The sequence below is a fragment of the Macrobrachium nipponense genome, chromosome 46, assembly GCF_015104395.2.
Source record: "Macrobrachium nipponense isolate FS-2020 chromosome 46, ASM1510439v2, whole genome shotgun sequence".
In the NCBI taxonomy this organism is placed as follows: Eukaryota; Metazoa; Arthropoda; class Malacostraca; order Decapoda; family Palaemonidae; genus Macrobrachium; species Macrobrachium nipponense.
The window spans coordinates 42,104,024-42,119,335 of record NC_061106.1 but is presented as its reverse complement, the minus strand read 5'-3'; positions in this window follow the sequence as shown (position 1 = coordinate 42,119,335).

Sequence of the window (15,312 nt, the reverse complement as noted above, 5' to 3'; positions counted from 1 at the left end):
ATGCTAATAGGTGACACTTACACGAGTCTTGATAAATAAAAAAAAACTATAATCTGAAAGAATCACAGAAACAATAATAAGTTGAGCGAAGATTTCATGATACATAACGCAGTTCTCAGCATATATAAACGGTAGTTTTCTTTCCTGTGGATGAAGAAATGGTGATAATAAACAGTATCCATCTAATTTACATCACAGTTATCCCATACCCAGGAATATGGGAGGCATCACAGAATACATTACTATAAAATTAATATCTGTAGATAATTATGATAACGCAAGGGTTCCTACGGGCCACGAATGGCATTGGATGCTAATACGTAATACATACACGAGTCCTAATAAATAAAAATCTACAATCTGAAGATCACAGAAATAATAAGTGAGAAGTGCATACGCTGTTCTAGCAAATATAAAGGTAGTTTTCACAGTGGATGATGAAATGATAAAAAGAATATCTTTTAGAAGACAACTCTGGAATATGCAGCAGTGTTATGGAGTTCTCATTCAAAAAGAAGCATAAATATAGAACTAAAGAAAGTACAAAGAGCAGTTACAAGATGGGTAACATAGTTCAGAAATTTGAGCTGTGAAGATACATTTAGCAAAGATAAGACACAAGGCTTAACATTTCACAGAGGTTGGGCCAAACGTCAGCTGACGAATGTAAACAAAACTTCGGGTTTAGGAAACGAAGCTCCTTTCCTATTAAATTTGCTAGTCATTTGACTATTTCTCAAATTAATCAAGTGAATATATTTAATAATATCTGGAAACACCACTAACTGTCACATTTTGAGTTTCATTTGCGATGAAATGTGTATATATTCGTGTAAATGTCATAGCATCCGTTCGCATCGTAATGTAAAACTTTCGCTAAAGAACTTTGGCTAGCAGCATATTACATATAATAATATTGATTTATATAACAAATTATGCACATATTGCTATCGTAAAAATATGGATATAAGTCACTATTTTCATTTTGTCTGACAAAACATGAAAATAGTCAAAAAAACATAACAAAATAAGCTAATGACGGAGGAGAACGAAGAGGGCGGTATGGAGAAGCGAAATGCGTCGTCTGCTAAGGGAGTGAGATATCTCCGCCCACAGTGCTCTAGGGGAGGGGCTTGGAGGAGTTTGGCCGAAGCTCAGTGCAGTGCGGGAATAATTTTTTTTTCTTTGTTATGGTGCGAGGCCCTCGCAGGCAAGGGGACCTAGACCATGGCCTGTTGCCCCCCCCAAACTCTCACCCACCCCACCCCTCCACCTAAATCCGCCACCGAGAAACTCCAAAAATTAAGCAATATATACTTATGAAAAAATTATGGGACAGTTTAAATAATTTTTAATAAGGGTAGGCTCCACTTGGTTACGTGCCGATCGTAAGAGATCGTAAAAATATTTGCCAAAAATACACTAATCAAGACAGGCTAATGAATTTATCAGGCATTATTTGCACTATAATAACGCATATTCTCTGTGAGTTTTATCATCCTACAGGGAAAATAAATGATTTTATGAAAAAAAATGTGAAATTCAGGGCCCTTGTATTGAAGGTTATTTGATGATCGGTGGAGAAACTACAGTCTTGAATAGAAATTCGGTCTGGACAAAGAATGTTGTATATCCCCTGGGAGCATGCAACATAAAGTATTATCAAAATAGAACAGTAAGTAAGCACGTAATAACAAAAAAAAAAAAAAGAGCAACAACTTCAGGTAAGTTCAGCGAAAGCCCCGCCGAAAATAAGGCTATAGCATAGGAAGAAATATTCATAAAAAAATTCAAACCTCGATTTAGGGACAAACCTTCGGAGAGATTGTAGTTATTATGTCACTTGATAGCCTAAAACATCTAAAAATTATATTATGTAGGGACAATCAAAGAAACCCCCACCCCCCCCCCCCCTTCCTGAAAAAACCAAACAGCGAAAAAGCGATTTTTTCTGAGGACAAGAAACTTGAAAAATTTGTTTAGACACCCTACTAAAATGGTTTTCTGAGATGAAACTACTCGTAGAAAACGTAGGAAAGACATCGACCAATTTAGAGGGATACTATACTTTTTTTATATATATTTGCGATTTCCATATTTATCGGCTGCGCTTTCAACTTCAGTTGTTGCTCTCTTTTTGTTGTTGTTACGTGCTTATTTACTGTTATATTTTGATAATGATTTATGTGCATGCTCCCAGGGGATATACCAACATTCTGTCAGACCGAAATTTCTATTCAAGACTGTAGTTTCTCACCGATCACCAAATGACCTTCAGTACATTTTTTTTTCTTAAAATCATTTTTTTTCCTTAAAATCATTTATTTTCCCTGTAGGATGATAAAACTCACAGAGAATATGCGTTATTATAGTGCTAATAATGCCTGATAAATTCATTAGCCTGTCTTGATTAGTGTATTTTTGGCAAATATTTTTACGATCGGCACCCCTCCAAAGTGGAGCCTACCCTTATTTGGTGGACAGCACCTGATGAAGTTTAAATGACACCTGAATGTGAAAGAAATAGAGATTGAAAAATTTAGGTGGCTATAAAAATTATATCATTTTTCTCGGCCCCATTGCTGTGAATGAAAAACCATTACCGCTATCGCAAAAGAAACTACTCGAAATAGTTTAAGATTAATTGATTGCGAGTTATCTGGCGTCACATAAATAGTTTAAGAAACAAAAACGGATGTTCATTATATACATGCCGTGTATCCATATTGTATAAATATACAATGGCTTGCATAAACAGAGTTAACCTAGACTATGTGTCGCGGGTGTGGATGGTTCAGTATCATCGTAAAATATCTTGACTGTAAAATGTAGAAAAGTATATTTGCAAGTTTTTTGTTGTTTGACGTGTTTGAGTAAAGGATGATGCACTACAGCTATTCTGCACCGAAGAGACATTTAAAGTGAGTGCTCTTTCATGAAAACTTGATGAGGTCTGGCCTCGAACATCGAATCCTGTAATCTTTGCACATTTTATCTCTGGAATTGCATGTCTGAGCGTTGCTCCAAATAGCATTCATTTTATCTGGAAATCATTCTTAGTCCCTTGTAAACTGAACGACAAATGAATGTCGCGTTGGTTTGCTAAAGCTTTATCGGTTGTTACAGCAACAGGAAAATACAACTTTTTTTTTGCGGAAGGACGCTGAGGTCATTCTGAAATTGTGAATTTCCCGAATTGAATTTTGATCCTATGTTCATATGTAGTTTTATTAAGGTCTTAAACGTGGGAAAAAATTGATACGTGGCATATACGTTATTAAATTATTGACAGAAAACAATTTTAAAAAAAAAAAAAAAAAAAAACCACTTTAGAACCTGGTGACAACATTAAATATTGTAGATTTGTCTTAGCTGGTGGCCATCTTGAAAAATGGTTAACCTGTTGGGAATTCTGAGTTGATTTTCTGTTCACATCTAGTTTCAGATGTAGCCCAGCACATGACTCTGGTCGAAAATGCGTTATGATAGATATCCTTGGTTTCATTTTAGAATACTGAGGTAATTTATACATGATATGTGGAAAGAGAGACAGGAAACTTTTGATTAAAAGATAAAAGCCAGAATTTCCAAAGAAAAAAATATTTTGGGTTGGGTTAGTAGTGGATGAAAGGCTTATAAATTATTTTAGATTTTAACGTTTTTATATATAGTTATGATTTTTAATTGTCTATGAGTGTTAATAAAAAAAAACAAAAACTGCCCGCAAACTCTTTATTCTATGTGAAACTAGTCAATTCCGTGAAAATGCCAAGATAGAATGAAATTTTTAACTTTCCAAGAGAATCACAAAATTTTCAGTCTTATCACAATTGCTCGGCTAAAAGAATGTGGATTACTTTAACACTCTAGGTCTCGGACTCTGAGTGAAGTTAAGTTTATTGTATTTCTATCATAGTAGTCCAGGTGCTAGGTATGGTTCTGTAGGAAAATTTGAGTATGGAGAATTTTACTTCAGAATTGTTTAGTAAGGGTCTTAGTAAGTGTTTTTGACTTGGATGGACATCTGCCATCTGGTAGGTTTTCCGGTTATTGGGGACGTCATCAAAGATGGCGGCCGCTCGATTGTGAAACTTATCATATCTCTCTTAATACTGGCCCGATTTGAATGAAACTTCAACTATTTCCACTAATTAGAACTTAACAAACTTAAAAGAAGAAGGAAAAGTGATGAAAATGTTTGCAAATACTTAAAAGTGTCTAATTCTAAGGTATTATTCTAAATTTTTTATGTCCAATTAATATGTTTTTTTTCCCGCGGGTTGGTGAAATGAAACGAAGATATGGATGTCCTAAAATAGTTTAGAGAAGTAAAGGATGGTGCATCAGACTTCAAACCAGATGAAAAGCCATGTATCATGCGTAATAAAAGTGATGGGAGTGTGTCAAGTACTGAAAATGGCAGAAGAAAAATCAGGGCAGCCGCAAAAACACGCAATGACATTGTTAATAACCGTTTAAAGGCAAATTAAGTGAGGTTGCAGTGTTTTCCTGCCATTTAAGTAATGCCTGCTTTATACAGTACTGTCAAAAGAGGTCCCTCTTAAAGATTCAAAATGATAAGGAAATAACAGAATATGAAGATGAAGCAAGGAAACGATCACGACACCACAGTCCTCAAGAAAGTGTGACTTCTTATCCAGACCATTTATGCATAATCTGTAACCAGAAATCTCATAAGCTAATTTACCAGAAGTATAGAATAAGTGAGAGCCCAAGAGCTGAAGAGTCTTTGAAAGCCACTTTGTACTTACAAGATGATGTTTTCATTCGCACTATTCACTTGCAAGATGTATCAAGTGTTTTTTTGGGCCGATTTACTGTGTCACGTCAATTGTATATCTGGGTATTTACGGGGGGGGGGGGGGGGGTAAATACACAAACCCCCCCCCCCCCCCTGGAAACTTCAGTCAGATGGCAAAAGCACACCTCAAGTATCAGAAAAGGTAGTAGCGTTTTCTTTCATAGCTCCTGATATTAAATCTGGTCTAGATAAAGTTATGGATACACCCTCAGATACATTAGAGACCAGTTTAATAACAAAATGAAATATAGCAAAGTTAAAAAAACAAGGAGCTAAAAACTACTGTTGGGGGATGATTACTTTGAAAATGGTATTAAGTTTTTCCAAGCCTACAAAGGCTAACAGATGTCATAAGCAGTTGCAACCTCCTGTTACAGAAGTGCTCTCTTTGAGGGAATCACTGCAGAAGCTAGACTTTGGCCTCAGTGACAAATTTGGTGATGCACAGGACCTTAGAAGCTCTTGCACAGAGTCAAAAATACCTGAGATATCTATAAAGTTTTTCAGTACATTATGTAATATAGATGAAAACACAATTGAGGAATGTGAGATCCTCGAAAAGATGATGAAGAATTGGAAATAGGGAAGTACTCACACCGACGAAGGAATCTTAAACACAAAACTTTATTATAAATAATGTAGTACAATATTCATCAGGCCTAGAAAAACACCTTTAATATGATGGTAGGGAATTCAAATATCTCAGAAAACATTTAGAAGCAAAACCTTGATAACAAGCTCAAATCAGGTAGGTTTAAGTGTCAGTTACCATGAAGTCACTCGTCACCAACATAACCAAGCACAGTGTGCTGTTAAGCAGTCTCCTTCTCAATTTCCAAAGCCAAGTCATTTTAAGAGTGGCTCCTTCATAACTGACGCCTTCGACAACATTGACCACGAGGTGGAAGCTACTTTATATGGTGTTGGAGGTTTTCTCATGACACCGTATGTGCACTTCGAAGAAAAACCACTAGAAATGCCAGCAAAACTATGCTTGTATGCTTATCAGAGACTGGGGTCTTAGGAGGGATGAAAGCAATTCAAGGGATTCTTCCGTGCCAAAAGTTACAGTTTTATTCAAAACCAGCAAAACATCCAGATCTCTCAAGGAATTACTAAGTCACCTCAGATTTATTTACGATGAATGAGGATGAGTATTGAAATTCAGACATGTTATGGCAGTTTTGAAGAATTGCTCATACCATTACTACATATTCTGAGATTTCCAATCCAGAAGAAAATCTTGAACAGCCTATGTCATCATGAAGTGTATTCAAATCCACTTTGCTCCGAAGAAGAGCTACATCAGAAAACACGTTGGATTCCTTACCAGTAATCCCAAATTTATCACTGAGGCCAATGTCTAGCTTCTGCAGTGATTCCCTCAAAGAAGAGAACATTCTGTAACAGGATTGCAACTGCTTATGACATCTGTTAGCCTTTGTAGGCTTGGAAAAACTTAATACCATTTCCAAAGTAATCATCCAACAGTAGTTTTAGCTCCTTGTTTTTGACTTTGATATTTTCATTTTGTATATTAAACTGGTCTCTAATGTAACTGAGGGTGTATACATAACTTTATGTAGACCAGATTTAATATCGGGAGCTATGAAAGAAAAACGCTACTACCTTTTCTAATCACTGGGTGTGCTTTTGCCGTCTGACTGAATAGTTTCCGTTTGTATTTCCGTAAATACCCAGATATACAATTGACGTGACACAGTAAATCAGCCTCAAAAAACACTTGATACATCTTGCAAGTGAATAGTGCGAATGAAAACATCATCTTGTAAGTACAAAGTGGCTTTCAAAGAATCCTCAGCTCTTGGGCTCTCACTTATTCTATACTTCTGGTAAATTTGCTTATGAGATTTCTGGTTACAGAGAATGCATAAATGGTCTAGATAAGAAGTAACACTTGCTTGAGGACTGTGGTGTCGTGGTCGTTTCCTTGCTTCATCTTCATACTCTATTATTTCCTTATCATTTTGAATCTTGAAGAGGGACCTCTTTTGACAGTACTGTATATAGCAGGCATTACTTAAATGGCAGGAAAACACTGCAGCCTGACTTAATAGGCCCTTTAAACGGTTTATTAACAATTGTCATTGCGTATTTTTGCAGCTGCCCTGATTTTTCTTCTGCCATTTTCAGTACTTGACACACTCCCATCACTTTTATTACACATGATACATGGCTTTTCATCTGGTTTGAAGTCTGATGCACCATCCTTTAACACTTTAAACTATTTTAGGACATCCATATCTTCGTTTCATTTCAGCAACCCGTGGGAAAAAAAACCCTATTAATTGGACATAAAAAAAATTAGAATAAATACCTTAGAATTAGACACTTCTAAGTATTTTGCAAACATTTCATCTTTTTTCTTCTTCTTTTAAGTTTGTTAAGTTTCTAATTAGTGGAAACAGGTGAAGTTTCATTCAAATCGGGCCAGTATTAAGAGAGATATGACAAGTTTCACAATCGAGCGGCCGCCATCTTTGATGACGTCATAACCGGAAAAACCTACCAAATGGCAGATGTCTACCCAAGTCGAAAAACACTTACTAAGACACTTACTAAACATTTCGGAGGTAAAATTCTCCATACTCAAATTTTCCTACAGAACCATACCTAGCACCTGGACTATAGAGAGCGTCAGTCTCCGGAGTGGCGATCTCCCTGCCGAGAGTGTGACCTTGGGTGGCCATATTGAAAGGTCTCGGTCCAGCTCATATTTAGAGAAGTTATGTTCATAGATTTGAACTCTGTTGGTTTCAACAAAAGTTTTCTTTTTCTAAAAACTTACTTCGATTTATATCATCATTCTATTTAACATTAGGCCAAGCATTACTTTCTTGTGACTTGCACATTTTAAAATGTTAAAACGTTCATGTTATTTCTATACTCTGTTTTTTTCCATCTGTCCATCCCGCGGCTTTAAATAGTTACGCTATGTCCAAGTTTTAGGTAAATAAAAGGTTATCTGGGTGTACATTTGCAACTGAAAAGTGTTTTAATAATTTACTATATGCGAATTACACCGTTAAAAAACATTCGAAATAGGATGTTATTTAGAGGCCGGGACGCAGTGTTACCATGCGCAAACACCACAGGCGGATGGACAGATGGGAAAAAAACAGAGCATAGTAATTCGTCTTCTATCGATGTGTTACCAATTCTTGTGAAGTTGAAATACTTAAATGTTACTTATTTTCTCAACAAGATACAATACTCTTGGCATGATAATTGGTTGTAAAGTAATACGTTTTCTTTTTTTTCATGATTGTTATCAAATTATAAAATATCAGAATTTTTTATTGGATTCCCAAATGAAGTAGACTGATAGTTATCTTTGGAAAATGACCTTCTGACAAGACAGCAGACGAAGTTTTTGGAGGGAAACAGACCTAAAGTGAAGACTACGACAATGAGAGGAAACCTTTACAGATTATATATATATATATATATATATATATATATATATATATATATATATATATATATATATATATATATATATATATTGTCATGCCGCCACTTCAGTACATATTAGCTTTACTTTACCTTTGATTGAGGTACATTATCCGTAAATTGTCTTATATTTAAGACGTCTAAGTTACTTAGTTTCCGTTGTTGCCAGTTATCATTTTTAGGAACAATTCTCTGACGAGTTTCTGTGGCACCAACAAGGCAGCCATGAAATCTAATGAACCATTTATTCAGTCCCTGCCGAATTCTGTATGCTAAACAGGAAAACATCACAGAACACTAAAAATCTTAATCATTATCGTAGGTATTTTAAAGAAGTTGCCAGTTGCTATGTTAATCATTTTACTTTGAGCTTTTCAATAAATAACCAAGTTCTTCCTTTTTGTGCTTATATGGATAGAGTAATGACTATTGAGAAAAATATGGATGTCCATCTGTTTAAAGAATATTACATTCTCTGTATGATGAATTCAATTTTATATTAATATTTTAGTTCTGTTTCCCATTTTGAGTGATGTTTGCATAATGATTAAAAAGACGATTTATAAAAAGCTCCCAGTATTATTAATGATAGGATAAAATCGTAGCTTTTCAGTAATGAATACACATGAAGACGTGTATTAATTCAGTTTAATGCCTCAATTATTCATAAGGTATTTTTTAAAAAGTTAGACTGTATTTTACTTTTAACCTTACGTCAACCGTAACAATTCGCCCAAGTGTTTCTATTACCATATGCTAGTATGAAAATACCTTTAAGATCTGCCCTTTTTATATAAAAATCACACTTAATAATATTATATGCTACCATATAGTATTATGGTTTTACTCAATTTTTTCTAATACTCAGTGAACTCAAGTAATATTGGTATTTCTATATAAGAAAAAATAAAGAATGGTCAATAGTTATTTAGTGCTAAAAGCCTTTCGTATAATAGTGGCCATGTAATATTTTGAAATACGTTTATTTTAACAATTTTTTGTGAGAATAGTGAATAACTTTTCATATCAACGAAACTAGAACTCATTTTTAAGCATGTATTATATAATTATAATAGAATATCTTACATCTTTGGTAAATTCGTTCGGTTTGAGGAAATATAGTTGTCACTTACAATTTAAAAGTTGATTTTATTTCTAGTTACTTTTCCTACCAATAGAGTCTATGGTGGTGATGTCCCAAGTTGTCAAAACGATTTAGAAAGCCTAAACTAATAAAACTAAACACGAAGGTTGTGAAGATTCCTCTCATAAACGATTTTATTTTCTAATATTTTTGTGTATTCACTTGTTTCCCTGTCATTTTTCTTTGATTATAGTTATTAGTGTCTGTCTCATAAGAAATTATTGATTGATTTTCACTGCGTATTGCCGTCTGTCAGGTAATCGACAGACAGGAACTATGTTACTGTATTTGTATTCATGTGAAAACCAAATATATTCGCATGCCCATATATTTTGTAAAGATATGTACGTCTACATTGCATGGACATAATAAGGGTGAAAGAACCACATCTATTCGAGAATGACACTTAACATTATATTATCTGATTTTGCTATGTTCTAGTACGTAGTATCTGTGGTGCGGTTAGTACTGAAAAGATGGTTTTACACAAAGACGAAGTCTTTTGACATGAACGTCAGTAGGACGTATTAGTAACGAAGTATAATTACTGTTTTAAGTATGATAATTCATTTGTCCTTATATATATGAAATTGCTCTTGGTGAATGTATTGGTAAGAGTTAGTGTCGTTGGGTTTTGTTTGTGACTCTCGCCAGAGAAGCCATTAGGAGAGGTCAAAAGATCGGGAGGGAAAGGAAGGGTAGTAGTTCGCCCTCTGAACGCTCCCTTGCGTGCCCCTCTATGAGTGTGTATGCGTATGTGCGTAGTACACTGTAATGGGCATGATATCGCCCAAAACAAAACTGTATTGACACACACCACCAATTAATTCACTACATTTAATAAATATGTTGAAGTTGCTCACTATTATATAAGGAATTTATTTTTGACAACGAACTTGATAATTATTGTAAAGTTTTTTATGTTCATGAAAACCTTGTAAGTCAGTTCTGCATTCGTGGTAATTGTATAACTTGTCTCTTTTCCCCAACAAAACCCGAAATGCAGGACGGAACGAACAGCTTCTTGGCTCACTTTTTGAGGTGACCTGTTTATTTAGTAGTTTTGTGTAGTGATGTGTGTGTGTGGATTTAGAAAGGGCGATTGCCCTGATTCTTTGAATTTTGTCGTAATTTGTTTCATTTGAGTGCCATTGATTTACAATTCCCCATGAGTGATTAATTTCATTTGTCACTTATATGTTATTACTCTTTGATATGTTTAACTTTTAGTTATTAAATTAATTTTAACTTTACATTTATCAAATGTGTTTCAATATCCCTCGATTTTATTTCATTTTTCCTATGGTTTAAGTTTTGTGGATGGTGAATATAAATTGATCTGATAAACCTTTATTGTGTTCATACTTTAAGGTTATGCAAATAACTTTTAGAAACGAGATAACACAGCGGTCCTCTAAGGTCTGAAAATCAACCCGTGAGCATTCGCAACATTTAGAGAGAAAGAGAAAGGGACGTACCTCTCGTCTTATCTCGTGTAGCGATTTATGATCTTAGTTCATGTCTACAAGGACTGCTCAGTAAGTGAAAGTACTTAATTGTGCTACTATTCATTAATGATATTGGTGTGTTATCCTCGTTAATAATGAATTGGGTTGAGAGATATCTCCCCGTAATTTAGAAACCGCAAAGGGAGTTTTGTGGAGTTGTTACGTAAGGCTTTTAGCGGTTTTTGACCAACTAACAACGTTACGCATATAATACAGTCCACTATAAGTCCATCTTTTTCGCCATAAAGGTATTATGAAACCGATAAGTAGATTAACATAAATCACTAGTATGTATATATATATATATATATATATATATATATATATATATATATATATATATATATATATATATATATATATATATATATGTGTGTGTGTGTGTGTGTGTGTACTTTAGGTATGAATCTGGAATAGATATAGCTGTACTAATGGGACATCTTATGTGACTTCTGTATGCTTGGTTGTTTTCATTATAGTTTGGTTTCCCTAAAATGTTCGTTTTCTTTTCCTAGGGAGAACAAAATCAAAGAAAATTGTTTCAATTTTCGGTAAAAATCAACGTAGAACTACAGAACAGTTTTGCATGGTGGATTATTACCTTGGAAACAACTTTTTCATAGTATTTTGGTTGGTTATCAAGAATTTACCGAAGTTAACATTGTTTTTACTCAGTATTGTGTAAATTTGTTTTTTATTCCACGCAATGCCGCTGTAGTTTTCATTTAATGATGTTTGTCTTTATTGGGTTGATACATCAGCTGTCCACAAGGGTTTTCAGTTAAAGTCTCGCTGTGTGAAACACCATACCTATCGAAGCTTCAACATAAAAATGACTACAAATACCATCTATGGTATCTTTGAGATATTTTTTAAACCATCATATCTTTTAAAACTATTAATGAAATGTGCTAAAACTTTCGAGAAATGATCTGGAGGACGTTTCAAACGTTGTCAGAATATTATTGGAACCGCCGGGCAGCATATTCCCGAAGTGCACTGAGCGTTCGGCCAGACCCCGGCCCTACAGCCACTGTGGGCGGAGATATCTCACTATTATAGCAGACGACGCAGTTCGTTCCGCCTTATACTCCCTCTCTGTTCTCCTCCGTCATTAGCTTACTTTGTTGTTTTTATAATTTCTATGTTGTGTGAATATGAAATTGTGATATATATCCATATTTTACAATAGCAATATGCATATTTTGTTATATAAATCAATGTTATTCATAAATTTTATTGTAATAATTGCTGCGAGTTTCGTTTCCTAAACCCAAAGTTTTGTTTATATTCGTCAGCTGATGTGTGGAAAGGGTCACGAGGTACGAAATTTTCGAGTTACGAAATGCTGGAGCTAATTTGCCCCATATCTATATATATATATATATAATATATATATATAATATATATATTTATATATATATATATATATTCATGTCACACTCAGGACAAGTATTTCCCAAATTAAATAAACAAGCTGAATATATATATATATATATATATATATATATATATATATATATATATATAATATATATATATATAATAATATACATATATATATATATATATATATATAATATATATATATATATATATATATATATATTATTTTATATATATATCCCCTTTTTCATACCCTCTCATTTGTTACAACTTTCGGATGACAAGTATCGTTATAGGTTCTAGGAACTGCACTGAGCTGAATTGGAATCTGAACGCGTCTGAGTTTCAATTTATTTAGCACTTATAAAGTGAGCTATACTGGACTATATATTTTAGGTAAAATCTGTGAAGCTGGAATATACTGGTTCATTGTGTTAGAACCTGAGCCAATACTTTTATAAAACTGAAAAAATATGTGGTCAATTACACTAATGCCCGAGCTGAATAGTTATAAAGTGAAAAATATATTGGTTAATTGATACTTACAATTAAGCTAGTAATACTTATAAAGTGAAAATATATTGCTCAATTATAATTACAAGTAAGCTAATAATTATAAAATGAAAATGTATGGGTCGATTTATACTAAAACCAGAGCTAATGCTTATAAAGTAAAAATGTATGGGCCAATTTCTACTCAAGACTGCCCTGATACTTATAAAGTACAAATATATCAGTCAAGTTTACATTAAAATCTGAGCTAATGCTAGTAAAGAGAAAATATGTTGATCAATTCGCAATTCTAACTTTGTTAACTTACTTAAATAGAAAATATCTTAACCATATCATATTGAAGTATGAGCAGATACTGATAAAATGTCGACAGTACTCCTGCCCTAAAAAAATTCCAGTAGGAACTGAGGAGGCAAAATATCAATTGATATTCTTGTGACGAAATATATCAATAATAAATCTACATTCTAATTAGCTTTCTCATTTATGACTTATATCGTGAATCAGTTGTCAGCTATTTTCTACTAAAAAATATAGTTCACAAAGATATGTGTGTGTGCGTGTGTGAAGATTGGCTCCAGGGTGTTCAGAAAGTCCCTGAGCACTGCATAGAAATTCCTTTCTTCTGAATGGCTCCAGGGTGCTCAGAAGGTCCCCGAGGACTGCACAGAAATTCCTCTCTTCTGAAGACCGAAGCAGCTCCCGTGGAGCCCAAAATGACTCAGGACCCAGACACATCAACTGTGTCCGGGGATCAGCAAGCATTCCCGAAGACAGCAAAGACGCAAGAATCCCAGCAGAATCCAGAAACGTCACGCGTCTTTTTTTTAAATTAATGATACGTCAGAGAGAGAGTTGATTTATAACAAACAAAGATGTTTCTAAGTTTGCTTACAGTTGTGCTTGCACAGTGCTTTGAATTCGCGGTTCATCAAGTCCCCCGCGAGATTATGTGGTTTTTGCTTGCCATACCTGTTGTGCTATTCACTGAAGTATTTATACTTCGTGGATTTGGCATTAGTATGGTTTCGGATCTTTGTCGATTTCTCGGCCTTGGACAACCCTGGCTGTCTTGAGGAGGCTGGAAATCTAGAGAACCAAGTTGTTCATTCTGAGATTGACGAACTCGATATTTCGGATAACGAAGAAGACGACGCTTCGGATAATGAAGAAGACAGTCAGTCAGACTGCGAAGATGATGACAGTTCGGATAGTGAAGAAGAATCACCCCATTGGATACTAGGTCGAAACGTTCGAGGAAAGTAATCCTGAAGAATGAAAATGCCTTTTAAGGTTGAAAAGAGAAGTTAGAGAAAGACCAGCTGATAAATGAATTAGCACGAAAGGTAAAGGCCCTGACTCAAGGAAGAATGAAGATGGAAGAACACATAAGAGACCTCGAAGTATTGAACAAAGAAAAAGGACACACAAATCTATTCAATGTCCGAAGAAATGCAAATACTGAAAAGCAAAAATTATAGAAAAGGCAAAGGTAACCGAAGTGCAAATAAAGAAAGAGAGAGAAGAGAAGGACCAGAAGTGCTGATATTTTGGAACACTGTCGCAGTCTGTTTGAGATGGAGAAGGAGATCCGTAGGCATTGGACGAGTTGCATCGAGATCTACAGCAAACGAGAAGATAGCAGGCTACGAATGCAAGTCGGATAACCGAGCTAAATGAGGACTTGCAAAGTCTTCGCAAAGAGAACAGAAGGAAAGAGAAGACCATTGAAAGTCTGAAGAAGGAAAGGGAGCAGAAGACCTCCAAGATCAGCGACTTAGAGGACGAGTTACAAGTCCTTGTCGCTGAGAAACAGATGGCCCAAGGAAAATGTGAACATTTGCCCACAAATGTAAAGCCGAATTAGATGAGAAAAAGGAGGAAACTGGAAAAGCTGAAAGAGGAGAACTTGCAGAAAAGATAGAGAGCTCCTCCGACTGGAAAAATGAGTGCACCCTCAAGCAAATGGAAGTCATCCGTATGAAGAAAGCATCTCAAACTGTTGTAGCAGAAAACGCCCGACGGCAAACTGGAAAGCTGAATGAAATAAGAAGAAAGAAAAGTTCAAACTTGAATTGAAATTTGGCTGAAGCGAAGGAGGAATTAGAGACGAAGGAGTTTGAAAAGATGGAGGCAATCTTGGAACTCGAAAGCCTCCAGGAGGAGACCTTGGCCAAGGACATGAAGATCAGAGGCTTGAAACTAAAGTAAAAATGCTTACAGGAGAACAGGAGCGTCAAGGAATGAAGGCTCCTATATCTGAGGAGAAAGCTGAAGAGAAAAGGACCTTCGGATAGCTCGATGTTCTGAGGAAAACCCAGATCAACTGCGAAGCTTCTCTCCCGACAAATGGACAGCCTCGAAGAAAAACTTTCCAAATCAAAGGATCTGCAGCCAACTCCGAAAACTGGAGCAAGAAGCAAAAATGTGTTCTGAGAGCTCTACAAGGAAACGCCCGTCACGTA